Here is a 15,250-nt window from a genome sequence, read left to right on the forward strand (position 1 = left end):
CCTCACATTTCTGGAATAAACTGTTTGGTTATGACCTATTTTAATTATGAAATTTATAAATGTTTTATAAATATGTTCAATATAATTTATTTATTGAAATGTTTTCAATATTTTTCCATTAATTTACTTTTATTCACTTTACATCCTGATTGCAGCTCTCATCTCCTCCCAGTCTTCCCTTACACAGCCCCTCCCCTACGCCCTCACCCTTTATCCTCTGAGGATCCCCCTAGGTACCAACCCACCCTGGTATATGAAGTCACCACAAGAATAGGCACAGCCTCTCTTACTCTGGCTAGACAAGGCAGCCCAGCAAGGGAGACAGGATCTACACGTAAGCAACAGAGTCAGTGAGAGCCCCTGCTTCTATTGTTGGGAAATCTACATGAGAACCAAGCTGTACATATGATACATATGGGGGTTGGGGGTAGGTCCAGCCAATGTATGCTCTTTGGTATGTGGTTCAGTCTCAGGATACTAAAAGGTATACTTTTATACTTATGATACTAAAAGGTCCATGTTAGTTGACTCTGTTGGTCTTCCTGTGGAGTCCCTATACCCTCCAGGTCCCTTAATCTTCCCTCCAACTTTTCCACAAGACTCCCTGTGCTCCATTTAATGTTTGACTGTGTGTCTCTGCATCTGTTTCCATTGGCTGCTAGGTGGGGCCTCTCAGAGGACAGTTATGCTATGCTCCTATGTACAAGCATAACAGACTGCCAGGGATTAATTCTTACCCATGGGATATGTCTCAAATTGGGCCAAACATTGGTTGGTCATTTGCTCAGTCTCTGCTCCATCTTTGTTCCTGCATTTCTTATAGCCAGGACAAATTTTCCATCAAAGATTTAGTGGGTGGATTGGTGTCATTATCCCTCTACTGGAGTCTTGCCTGGCTACAGGAAGTAGACTCTTCAGGCCTCATAGCCCCCACTGAAAAGCATATAAGATTAATAGCCTATTAGGACTAACAAGAAGATTTCAGAAAAGATTATCACCTCCATACCAGTCTTCTCTCATGTGATTTGTCTGAACTCATGTGTGGCATTGTCATCTGGCTAATTATGAAAAGTATAATTGATAACACACTTAGCTTCAGTTTAGTGAGGTCCACACATGGTTCATAGTAGCTCCCATATAGAATGATAATCTTTTCAAATCAGGATGATTTTTAAGGATCCTCCTGTATAACCCATCTACTGCAGGCTGTCTTTTACCTCGTAGCAGGATCAGTCCATAAAGACAATAAAAAGAACATTTCAAGTGAACAGTGCCAGAAACTAATGTAAAGAAATTTTCTTTAAACATCTACAACTGAAGGCTATAGAATTAGAATGTGCAAATGCTTAATGAAAGCAGGAGTAATTTATCAGTAATATATGTGATAATACATTTCAATCATCACTAATTCACCATGCATTTTCCTCTTTTAAATGTAAACAAATAACATTGTGTAGAGTCTTCAGATTTGAAGAACAAAGACCTGTAGCTGCTTTGCTAACTACAGGTACATCTTTATCACTAAATATGGCTATATCTGTGTATGGTGTCTTATGTTCTCCTCATTTCAGCTATCAATAGCAAATTATTTATGTTTAACATATAAGTTAAAAACACACCACCATTCTATCCTTCCTACAAGTGAAATACACTTTTCAAGATTTGTGACTTGAAGATGTGCCTTTAAAGAATGCAAGCACTTCTAACTTTAAAACTGACAGATACATGACTGGGAAATATCACTCTCACCTTACAATAAGAGAAAAAAATACTTCAAGATAAAACCTAATGACTTCTCTTGGACCCATCAGAGAACAAACTCACAATCCAATCCCACACCCAAAGTCTGAGAAGACAAGAGACTAGACTAAAGAGAAACACACTGAGATCAATTTACCTGGAGCAGAAAGTATTAGAATCATGAACTAGGGTAATATGTGTCCTGGGAATTTTGACAAATTGTTGTGGATAAGGTGTGGACTAGCTTTGGATAAGAACCTCCTAGGGCTACAGTTTTATAGCTCTCACACTTTCATGAGCTTTGCCTCCAGGAATGCCACCAGGTCTCATGGTGATGAGCCAAGAAAAATGACTTCATGTCTTTGGCAAGAGGAAAGGGAAAGTGGCCATTCTAAGATATGCTTTTGCTGCAAACAAGACCTAGCCTCTATGAAAATGATTTTACCAGACTTCCAGATGGAGAGGCAATTTTCTAACCCCAATTTCACCTACGTTTTCTCACATGTGTGGCAAGCAGAAGGAAAATACTAAGAGATTAGAAACACTTTGAATGCTAACAGCCAGGAATATGCCACCAATAAAAGACTAACATTTAATCACAAGAACATTAATTATTTGTCTTTTGCTGCTGCTTAATACAGTGTCAACAAGACTTCAGTAAGAGAATAGACAATACTAGAAGAACTGCAGAGTGATGGCTGCGCTTTAGAAGATTTTCTTATTGATACCCAAAGTTAACAGAAGAAACAAGGGTACTGCAGGCATCAAGGCCTTTGGAGAAATGTAAATACTAGGAGGCTCAGATATAACATTGGTTTTATAATTATCAGAAAATGTAAAATAGCTATGACTAATGTGCTAATGGCTCTAGGGAAAACAGACATCACACAAGAATAAATATTAAGTCTATTTTTTTACAAGCTATAAAACTTGTCAACATGCCAACTCTAACTCAGTCAGCAGACTCAACACACTATCAAGCAAAATCCCTGCAATCTATTTTCTAAATGTTGGCAACAATGTTCTCAAATCTATGTGAAAAAAACAAAAATTTCAGAATGTCTAGTGCAACACTAAAGAGTAACGCAGAGGCCTGAAACCATCTAACTTCAAGAATTCTTTTTAAATATTCCAAGTTATTTCTAAATGTCTTTTAAATATCTAGTCTATTTCAATCTTTCTATTGTTAAAACTTTTATCAGCTGTGAACTTCAATTGTTATAGTAGAACATTGGTACAGACCAAATTATAAACCACTGTACTGCCAGGAACAGTAGCATATCCTATAACCCTAGCATTTGGAAGGCTGAGACAGGATGTTTGTGAATTTGAAGCTAGCATAGGCAAATAAAAGTTCCCTCTCCTATAGACTTGTAAATATGTGAATTCATGATCATTGCTAAGGAAATACCTAATTTCAAACATTTCACTTTACCAGACAGTGGAGGCACATGCCTTTAATCCCAGCACTTGGGAGGCAGAGGCAAGTGGATTTCTGAGTTTTCAAGTTTCAAGGCCAGCTTGGTCTACAAAGTGAGTTCCAGAACAGCCAGGGCTACACAGAGAAACCCTGTCTTGAAAAACAAAAACTAAAACTAAAACAAAAACAAAACAAAACAAAAAACAAAAAAAAGAAAAGAAAAAAAATCAAACATTTCACTCAAATACTTGCATGAATATAGACAAACAGATAGACAGACAGACAGATAGACAAACAGATAGATATTGATATATAAGCATATATATGTATACATAATAATAATGAATATATGTATATATATTCATTATCTTCAACTAAAAGTTACAAAGTTAAAAAGAACATACTGTTCATACATCATCATCTTTTGTTCAATGTGTTTTACATTATTTTGGATGTGACTTTAAAACTTCCTATAAAGCTATATACTACTGATGAAGAATACAATAGAAAATCCAGCAACAAACCCACATGTATATACTCAGCTAATCTTTAATAAAGAAGCCATGGCAATCAGCAGAGGAAAGTGAGAACACAGTCCCTGCTTCTGGACATCTGAACAGACATCAAAGTCTCTGGGTACCTTGTCTTTAATATAATATACTTGCTCTAGTTCCACATATACTTAATTGCTATTAGCGATTGAAGAACTAAAAACATTCCACAAAATGGAATTCTATGAGCCATTTTAATGATTATTTTCTCGTTGAATACATGAAGATCTCTCTGGCCCCCTTTCTTCTGTGAGTCATTTGTTACCCTAAAGCTGGCTTTAAGAGAGGTAATATATATGGAGTTGGGCATTCATTTTGACAAATGTAATACATTTTTCCCCTCTTAAAAATCAGAGATTACAGCACCTTCTGGCTTCTACCTGTGCTGGTCAGAAGCAAAAACTGATGCTGGGCCCAATCCCTCAGAGTACACACCCCAGCTGCAGTTTGATCCCCCTGGTATTCAGACAGATCCAGCTTCATAGGTAACACCTTAAACCTGGCCCCAAGACCAGGCATACTGGGACTCCTGCAACCTGGGTAAGTAGATTCCTGCCCAACCAGAGACCCAACCACCTTCCAGATCCCACCTTTGCCTACTGGGAGCAGAGACCTGATCCCACACAGCACACACACCAGTGGCAGCTCAACCCCCCAGGTATTCAGGCACATCCACCTTCACAGGTTGGGAGTAGAGCCCCTATGCCAGACCTATCCCCCACAGCCCACATACCAGTTGCAGCTCAATTCATCAGGATCACAGGATCACAGGAAGAACAGGCTCCAGTCAGAGACAGGGAGGACAGATAACAGGAGACGTCAGATAACATAAGAACATAAACAAAAGAAACCAATTTGACTTGGCAACATCAGAACCCAGTTCTCCCACCACAGCAAATCCTGGATACCCAAACACACCCTGAAAACAATATTCATATATAAACTCTCATTTAATTAAGAGTATAAAGGACTTTAAGAAGGACATAAATAACTCCCTTAAAGAAATGCAGAAGAATACAACTAAACAAGTAGAAGCCATTAAAGAGGAAACATATAAATCCCTTAAAGAAACACAGAACAACACAATCCAATGGGTGAAGGAATTGAACGAAACTGTCCAAGATCTAAAAATTGAAGTAGAATCATTAAAGGACACTAAAGGAGAGACATCTTTGGAGATAGCAAACAGGAGTCACAGATGCAAGCATCATCAACAGAATATAAGAGATAGAAAAGAGAATCTCAGCAGCAGAAGATACAATGCAAGACATATACAAAACAGTCAAGAAAAATACAAAAAGCAAAAAGCCCCTATCTCAAAACATTCAAGAAATCCAGGACACAGCGAAAAGACCCAACCTGGAAATAATAGGTATAGAAGAGAATGAAGATTCTAAACTCAAAGGGCCAGCAAACATCTTCAACAAAATTATAGAAGAAAACTTCCCTAACCTAAAAAAAGAGATACCCATAAACATACAAGAAGCCTTCAGAACTCCAAAAAGATGGGACCAGAAAAGAAATTTCTCTCATCAAATAATAATTAAAACACCAAATACACAAAACAATATTGAAAGTAGTAAGGGAAAAAGGTGAAGTAACACATAAAGGAAGACCTATCAGAATTACACCAGACTTTGCACCAGAGACCATAAAAGCCAGAAGATCCTGGGAAGATGTCATACAAACCCTAAGAGATCAAAAGTGCCAGTCCAAGCTACTATACCTGGCAAAACTTGGAACTACCATAGATGGAGAAATGAAAGTTTTCCAAGACAAAAACCAATATCTTTCTACTAATCCAGCCCTACAGAGGATAATAGAAGGAAAAGTTCAAAACACAGAAGGTCCCCAAAAACAAAGAAGGAAAACTACACCCTAGAAAAAGCAAGAAACTAATCTTTTCACAACAAACCCAAAAGAAGAGAAAGACACAAAGGAAACTCCAACTCTAACAACAAAAATAACAGAAAGCAATGATCATTGGTGCCTAATAGTCTCAACATAAATGGCATCAATTGCACAATAAAAAAACTTAGGCTAACACACTGGATATGTAAACAGGATCTAGCATTTGGTAGCATACAGGAAACACACTTCAGAGTCAAAGAGAGACGTTCCCCCAAGGTAAAAGAATGGGAAAAAATTTCCAAGCAAATGTTCCCAAGAAACAAGCTGAAGTAACCATCCTAATATCCAACAAAATAGACTTTTGCCCAAAGGTATTAAAAAAAAAAAACCTACATACTTTTCAAAGGAAATATCCACCAGGATAAACTCTCCATTCTGAACATCTATGGCCCAAATGCAAGGGCACCCACATTTGTAAAAGAAATGCTACTAAAGGTCAAAACACACATCGAACTTCACACAATAATAGTAGGAAATTTCAACACCCCACTCACACTAATGGACAAACAGAAACTAAACAGACACAGTGAAATTAAAAGAAGTTATGAACCAAATGGATTTAACAGATATCTACAGACATTTCTCCCTAAAAGAAAAGAATATACCTTCTTAGCATCTCATGGTACCATCTCAAAAACTGACCATATACTTGAGCAAAAAACAGACCTCAACAGAAATAAGAAGATTGAAATAATCCTGTGAATACTATCAGATCATCACACATTAAGGCTGGTCCTCAATAGCAACAAATACAACAGGAAGCCCACATATACATGGAAGTTGAACAACTATCTACTCAATGATAACGTGGTCAGGGAAGAAATAAAGAAGGGAATAAAAGACTTTTTAGATCTAAGGAAAATGAAGGCACAACATACCCAAACTTATGAGACACAATGAAAGCAGTGCTAAGAAGAAAACTCATAGCTCTGAGTGCCTCCAAAAAGAAACTGGAGAGAGCATACACCAGCAGCTTAACAGCTCATCTAAAAGCACTAGATCAAAAAGAAGTAAATACATCCAAGAGGAGTAGAAGGCAGGAAATAATCTCAGTGCTGAGATCAACGAAGTAGAAACAAAAAGAACTATACAAAGAATCAACAAAACTAAGAACTGGTTCTTTGAGAAAATCAACAAGATAGACAAACCCTTATCCAGATTAACCAGAGGGCACAGAGACAATATCCAAATTAACAAAATTAGGAATGAAAAGGGAGACATAACAACAGAAACCAAAGCAATTCAAAAATAATCAGATCCTAGAAGAAAAGTCTATACTCAAAAAAAAAAAAAAAAAAATAGAAAACCTGGATGAAATGGATGATTTTCTAGACAGATACCAGAGGCCAAAGTTAAATCAGGATCAGATAACCCATCTAAACAGTCCCATAACCCCTAAAGAAATAGAAGCAGTCATTAAAAGTCTCCCAACCAAAAAAAGACCAGGACCAGATGGGTTTAGTACAGAATTCTATCAGACCTTCAAAGAAAACTTAATACCAATACTCTTCAAACTATTCCACAAAATAGAAACAGAAGAAACACTTTCCAATTCTTTCTATGAAGCCAGTTACACTGATAGCTAAACTACAAAAATGCCCAAAAGAAAAAGAGAACTACAGACCAATTACCCTTATTAACACAGATGCAAAACTACTCAATAAAATTCTTGCAAACCAAATCGAAGATAACACCAAAACGATCATCTACCATGATCAAGAAGGCTGAATCCCAGGGATGCAGGGGTGGTTCAACATCCAGAAATCTATTAATGTAATCCAATATATAAACAAACTGAAAAAAAAAACCCATCTGGTCATCTCACTAGATGCAGGAAAAGCCTTTGACAAAATACAATACCCATTCAAATTAAAAGTAATGGAGAGATCAGGAATTCAAGGTACATAAAATAAAATAAAATAAAATAAAATAAAATAAAATAAAATAAAATAAAATAAAATAAGTATAAAAATAATAAAAGCAAAATACAGAAAACCAATAGCCAACATCAAACTAAATGTGGAAAACTCAAAGCAATCCCATTAAAATCAGAAATTAGTCAAGACTGCCCACTTTCTCCCTACCTATTCAATAAGTACATGAAGCTCTAGAGAGAGCAGTTAGACAACAAAAAGAGATCAAAGGGATACTAATAGGGAAGGAGAAAATCAAGATATCACTATTTGCAGATGGTATGATAGTATACATAAGTGACCCCAAAAATTCTATCAGAGAACTCTTAAAGCTGATAAACAACTTCAGCAAAGTAGCTGGATATAAAATTAACTCAAACAAATCAGTAGCCTTCCTCTACTCAAAGAATAAAAGGGATGAGAAAGAAATTAGGGAAACAACACCCTTCACAATGGTCGGGAACAATATAAAATATCTTGGTGTGACTCTAACCAAGAACTGCAAGTCTCTGAAGAAAGAAATCAAAGATCTCAGAAGACTGAAAGATCTCCCATGCTCATGGATTGACAGGATTAATATAGTAAAAATGGCCATCTTACCAAAAGCAATCTACAGATTCAATGCAATCTCCATCAAAATTCCAACTCAATTCTTCATAGAATTAGATAGAGCAATTCTCAAATTCATTTGGAATAACAAAAACACAGGATAGCAAAAACTATTCTCAACAATGAAAGAAGTTCTGGGGGAATCACCATCCCTGACCTCAAGCTATTCAATAGAAGAATAGTGATAAAAACCGCATGGTATTGGTACAGTGGCAGGCAGGTAGATCAGTGGAATAGAATTGAAGACCCAGAAATGAACCCACACACCGATAGTCACTTGATCTTTGACAAACAATCTAAAACCATCCAGGAGGAAAAAAAAAAAAAAAGACATCATTTTCAACAAATGGTTCTGGCTCAACTGGCGCTTAGCATGTAGAAGAATGTAAATTGATCCATCCTTATCTCCCTATACAAACCTCAAGTCCAAGTGGATAAAGGACATCCACATAAAACAAGATAAACTGAATCTAATAGAGAAAGTGGGGAAGAGCCTTGAATACATGGGCACAGGGGAGAAGTTCCAGAACAGAACATCAATAGCTTATGCTCTAAGATCAACAATCGACAAATGGGACCTCATAAAATTGCAAAGCTTCTGTAAGGCAAAGGACACTGTCAATAGGACAAAACAGCAACCAATATATTGGGAAAAGATCTTTATTAACCTTACATCCAATAGTGCTCTAATATCCAATATATACAAAGAAATTCCAGCAGCTAGACTCCAGAAAATCAAATAACCCTATTAAAAAATGGGAATCAGACCTAAACAAAGAATTCTCAACTGCGGAATATCGAATAGCTAAGAAGGACCTAAAGAAATGTTCAACATCCTTAATCAGCAGGGAAATGCAAATCAAAATAGCCCTGAGATTCTACCTCACACCAGTCACAATGGCTAAGATAAAAAACTCAGATGAAAGCAGATGCTGGAGAGAATGTGGAGAAAGAGGAACACTCCTCCATTGCTGGTGGAATTGCAAGCTGGTACAACCACTCTGGAAATCAGTCTGGAGGTTCTCAGAAAATTGGACATAGTTTTACCCGAGAACCCAGTCATACCACTCCTGAGTATATACCAAAAAGACACTCCAACATATACCAAGGACACATGCTCCACTATGTTCATAGCAGCCAGAAGTTTATAATATTTCATTTATTTATAATAGCCAGAAGTTGGAAAGAGCCCAGATGTCCCTTAACAAATCATGGATACAGAAAATGTAGTACATATTCACAATGGAGTACTTTGCAGTGATTAAAAACAATGACTTCATGAAATTCACAGGCAAATGGATGGAACTAGAAAATATCATGCTGCATGAGGTAACCCAGACACAAAAGAACACACATGGTATAAGTGATACTAACCCAAAAGCTCACAATGCCTATGATACAATCTACAAACCATATGACACATATAAAGAAGGAAGATCAAGGGGCAGATGCTTCAGTCCAGGATGATTGTGGGAGATGGAATGAGAAGGGGACAAGGGAGGGAGGAAGGAGGTGGAAATAAGAGTGGCAGTATTAGAATCTAGAGGAGACGTGAGAGAGGTACATAAGGGCAGGAATTCGAATAAATATAGGTAGCAGGGGAGAAGAGAACTGGGGGTAGCCACTGGATGGTCTCAGACACCAGAGGAATGTGGGGCTCCCAGTACATTAGCCATAATGCGTAGAGAAGGGGAGATAGAACCTGTGGACACCACCTCCAGTATATAGGCACAGCCCCTTGTCGAGGGATTGAGCCACCTACCCATTTCAAAGTTGTTTTATTTTTTTTAACCCAGAAATGTTCCTGTCCAAAGGAAGAACAGGAACAGACTAAAAAAAGGGTCAACCAGGGAACAGCCCTGTAAGACCCCAACCCTCATTCATTGGTACTTATTTCAAGATACCCCTGAGTGAGACACTGAGATGCAGATGGATGCAAAAGCAAGAGGCTTATTTTCTGGCACATTGGGGTCAACCCTCAATCAATTCATCTAGGAGTGTGACCACTAATGGCAATTACAAACAGTTTTTATACTTTTTAGGGGCACAGGTTCCATCAGCAAAGTTACAGTTCAAACTTATTGGCTAAGCGTATTGACCTTTAAATCTATGGCTACCAAGCATGACACACATTTGAACTCTACCTGGGACTTTCCAGAGGGTCAGGTGACTATCAGTCAGTACATTCTGACAATTTTATTTTTTACTCAAGAATGTTCCTGTGGGTGGAGAATGGAACTTGGCCTAGCCTTGAGCCCAGGCAGGAGGGGGAAGCTATAAGGAGGGTGTGGAACTGGAAAAAGCCCTTGGTGTCCCTCAACCCCACCTAGGAAGACTTCATGTCTGCAGACATCAAACCCAACACTGTTGCCAAGGTCAAGAAGCACTTGTGGACAGGAACCAAGAAGGGCAGTTCCTGGGGAAGGCCTGGCCAGCAACTGACCAAAGCAGAGGAGGAGACTTGGATCCATCCATCAGGGAACCTGGTGGGGGAGCTGGCAGAGAACTGAAGGAGCAGGACAGGATTGCAACCCCATTGGAAGAAAAACATAGGCTAGCCTGACTACCCATTTTTTCCAGAGTCTATACCACCAACCACTGGGTGTACCTAAAGGGGTCTTTGGCTCCAGATACATATATAGCAGAGGATGGCCTTGCCTATCAACAACAGGAGGGGAGGCCCTTGGTCCTAGGGAGATTTGATGCCCCAGAGTAGGGGGACGCTGGATCAGTGGGGCAGGAGAGTGTGAGTGGGTGGGGGAACACTCTTGTATAGGCAAAAGGGAGGCGGAAGGGCATATGTGGGATGGGTGGTGGCTGAAGGGTAACTAGGAAGTGAGATATTATGGGATAGGGGGGGTTGGTGGAGAGGGTAACCAGGAAGTAGGATATCATTTGAGATGTAAACGAATGGAATGATTAATAACAATAAAAGAAAAAAATTTTAAAAATCAGAGATCACCAGAAAGACAAATCAAATTAATAAAAAATAATATGGGCAATAACCTTTATATTACAGGTACAGAGACACAGAAATAAATTAAAGAAAAAATGGAAATACATACTAAGCAAATTTCCAGCAAAAACATTGATCAGTACTTACAGGGAACAAAATGCACTCAGACTGTCAGGAGGGAATTGACTAATTTGACATATACATCATTGTGGCACTTGAGATGCTGAGGCAAGTAGATTACTGTGAACCTATGCAAGCCTATACTATATTATGAGTTCCAAGCAAAACTGCCTTGAAAACAACCAAAGTAACCCAGCCAGTCAAAACAACAAAAATCCAAATATATATATATGTATGTGTGTGTGTGTGTGTGTATACACATATATATACATATATGTGTGTGTGTGTATAAAATCATTTTTTAGTATAAGTGTTACATGGTTTAAGTGTTTGAAAAAATCAGTTTCTTCTGGTTTGTAAAAATTGCTCGCATTGTTTGGTGGGTTTTGTTTTTTTGTTTGTTTGTTTGTTTGAATGTGTTTTTAAATTCTGAGTTTTAGTATGTTAGCCAAACAGTTATTTCTTGATTTTCAGCAACAATAGTGATACAATTTCATGGCCAATATGAAATCATTCCTGCTTTCTATATTTTAGTGGGTGGCTGACACTTACTCATTACTAAGAAATTAACCTTAGAATGGGAGAGCCCTTATGGATCAGTCCTTAGTCAATACATGGGCCCGGTGATCACCACACACCACAGAATAGGTATGGCATAGAAATCTTCATCATGCATCAGGGCTGAGAAAGGCAAAGGTCTAAAAACTTTTCCTTGACATAAGCACAACCTCTTTCTTAAAATATATGTGTTGCTGAATAAGGACCATTAGTTTGATTGCTTCCTTTCAGATAATTGGGGTTTGTGTCTAGTTGACAAAACTAGCCAGCACAGAGAGAGAACCTACAAGTACCACTTTACTAAATCAGTGTAATCCTTAATAAGATACAATTTGCTAAACACATGAAACTCAAGAAGAATGAAGACTGAAGTGTGGACACTATGCCCCTCCTTAGAATTGGGAACAAAACACCCATGGAAGGAGTTACAGAGACAAAGTTTGGAGCTGAGACAAAAGGATGGACCATGTAGAGACTGCCATATCCAGGGATCCACCCCATAATCAGCTTCCAAACGCTGACACCATTGCATACACTAGCAAGATTTTATCGAAAGGACCCAGATGTAGCTGTCTCTTGTGAGACTATGCCAGGGCCTAGCAAACACAGAAGTGGATGCTCACAATCAGCTATTGGATGGATCACAGGGCTCCCAATGGAGGAGCTAGAGAAAGTACCCAAGGAGCTAAAGGGATCTGCAACCCTATAGGTGGAACAACATTATGAACTAACCAGTACCCTGGAGCTCTTGACTCTAGCTGCATATGTATCAAAAGATGGCCTAGTCGGCCATCACTGGAAAGAGAGGCCCATTGGACACGCAAACTGTATATTCCCCAGTACAGGGGAATGCCAGGACCAAAAAAATGGGAATGGGTGGGTAGGGAAGTGGGGGGGAGGGTATGGGGGACTTTTGGGATAGCATTGGAAATGTAATTGAGGAAAATATGTAATAAAAAATATTAAAAAAAAAACAACATTCCAATATGGGTCCTTATACCCACAGATAATTGTTGTCTCTATTCTTCATTAAGGAATCTTTTCGTTGCAACAGATGGAGATGTTAAGGAAAAGCACAACCAATCAAAATGCAGATTTGTGGATTCCACTTCCAAGGGATACATCTATAATATAACTAAGACTCAGGGAACACTGGGGAAGAGGTAGCAGAAGGATTTTAACAGTGAGAGGATCAGGGAATTTTTTATGAGACAGTGTGTCCTAGGTATGTCAGAAGCAGTACCCATTAAGGCACCAACATGACTGTCTAAATGTAAAGTTAACAAGGACAACTACAATAGACAAGCTAATGTGGATGCAGTGGGGTGAGACCAGGAGGTCTCAACCTAACCAAGGAACTGTAGACAGGTAAGGAATGCTGAGAGTGGAGAAATAGTCTTCTCCATGGATGAGCACACCAAATGGCTATACATTATCAAATGGTCAGCCCTGAAAACATATATACAAGTAACTAACTACAAGTAACATTGCATAGACTAGACAGGTTGTATCTATATGTGTAGAGAGGTGTGTGTGTTTGTGTGTGTGTGTGTGTGTGTGTGTGTGTGTGTGTGTGTGCTTAGAGGGAAAAAAGACCATGAATTTGAAAGAGGACAAGAAAGTGTATATAGAAGGGTTTGGAGGGAAGAAATGGAATGAAGAAATGATGTCATTATAATTTCAAAAATTAGAAAAAATATTTTTTATAAATATTGTCAGTCTTAAGGGGCATTGGTAAACAACAATTATTTCTACTGTCACTTGAAGCTCAGATGCATCTGAAAGCCTGGATTCTGTGAAATTAGAGCAATGTATTGCATTGTTGGCAACTATGATATGATTGAAACCAAAAACTAAATTACAGCTAGAGTTCTGCCACTCCTATTTCTTGTGATTGCCTTGTGAATGACTGAGGAAGAAGTGGTCTGGTTGTAGGATCTGATTCTGTCTGGTTCATAATAGTTTATAATATTAAAAAAGTTGAATCTCACATTAGGTATACTGCAGAATCATGGTATTAGAGTATCATCCATGTAAATAAAAAAGATTAAGGAAAGTGCTACTAATTTATCTGTTCCAGAATTTATCTCTAAACCACTCTTGGCTTCAATGACATAGGTGTGAAGTCAACAAATAAATAGATCTTGTTTGTACAGATGTATTAGTAGCCCACAGGGAAGGACTTTACCAGTCAACAAACCTTATCATTGAAATTGAATCTTCAATAGCTAGTAATCAGAAGCATATCAGCAGAGCAGACTGTAAAGGGAAAAATCTGTTTACTGTTTGTCCATAAATAAGCTAGAAATATATCCATAAAATCATCTAAATTATAACAATACAAACTTTTTTTAAATCTTGAAATAAGTTCTAAATGTTTAGAGGGATGGCACAGCCTATAATCCTAGCAGTTGGCAGGAAGGGGCAGGAAGTTCACATTTTGTTAGAGTTGACATATTGAAAAAATATAGTTTTCATATGCTACACTTGGCACTAACTTCAAAATGTCACAAAATGTTCTGGATCATTTCATGGCAAAATTAATTTCTATATTACCTCACTTTTCCCCCAAAAGCATGTCCTTATGTTCAAGTTAAACAGAAATTCATATCTCTGCTGGGAATATATGACTCATGTAATTCTTATAATAGTCTTTCAGTCCAAAGTATTATAGCTCAGTTACTACAAAGAATTCTTCCTAACAAATATTTATTAATCATCTTCTGTATGACAAACGAGGATAATTTCTAGAGTTAGATACAGAGCTCAGTGTTATCTACTGATCAAATATCCAGGATCAAAGGGGAAAAAGAACCAAAGTATAAATCCTAAAGACTAAGAACCCACAAGATGGGGAGGCCTTTCTAGTTTGCCCTTTTCCAATGATACTGCAGTTTTCCATTCACACTGATATTCCTGTTTTCTGAGTTCCTGCCTGGTAAAAGCTCTTTACTTCTCTTTCTTCCTGGAGCTATGAGCACCCATAAGTAATCAAGCCCCGAATAATATTTTCCATAAAGGACAATGCTGACAAATTTTTAAGTTTCAGTTCTTGAGGTATTTGACTAACTTTGGAATTTTTTTTTATATAGGATGAGAAATAAAGATATATTTTTAACTTTCTACATGGAGATATCCAGTTTATTTAGGACCATGTTTGGAATATAATATCTTTTCCAAAATTCAGTTTGTGGCACAGAGTCATTTTTATTTTTGAGTCTTCTGTTCTATTTATATTTTTATGCCTATACTATGTTCTCTGAATAATAGCATCTGTATTATAATTTGAAATTTAGTACTGCTATTTATGCTTAATATTTAATTGATTATTTACAGTCTTCTACTTTTCCATGTAATTTGCAATTGCTATGGCCTTTCCTCATAATCTGTCACCACTCTCAATGGACTGAACAGAACCTTGGTGGAATGCCCTCCTTTTGACCCTCCTCTATACTTCCTAAGACTTGCACTG

The 15,250-nt window shown here is 37.7% G+C and overlaps 1 long non-coding RNA gene across 5 annotated transcripts in view; it reads right to left on the bottom strand.

Moving 5' to 3' along the window:
- Positions 1–15,250, bottom strand: part of Gm39637 — a 49,337-nt gene that overhangs the window by 14,247 nt on the left and 19,840 nt on the right. The window contains exon 4 of one of the 5 annotated variants that reach the window (XR_865409.2): positions 12,763–14,037. The exons of the other annotated variants lie outside the window; for them this stretch is intronic. This is a non-coding gene — a long non-coding RNA (predicted gene, 39637). Of the gene's footprint in view, positions 1–12,762; positions 14,038–15,250 lie in introns of those variants that run through there. 5 annotated transcript variants of the gene reach the window in all.

Source organism: Mus musculus, chromosome 1, assembly GCF_000001635.26.
Source record: "Mus musculus strain C57BL/6J chromosome 1, GRCm38.p6 C57BL/6J".
In the NCBI taxonomy this organism is placed as follows: Eukaryota; Metazoa; Chordata; class Mammalia; order Rodentia; family Muridae; genus Mus; species Mus musculus.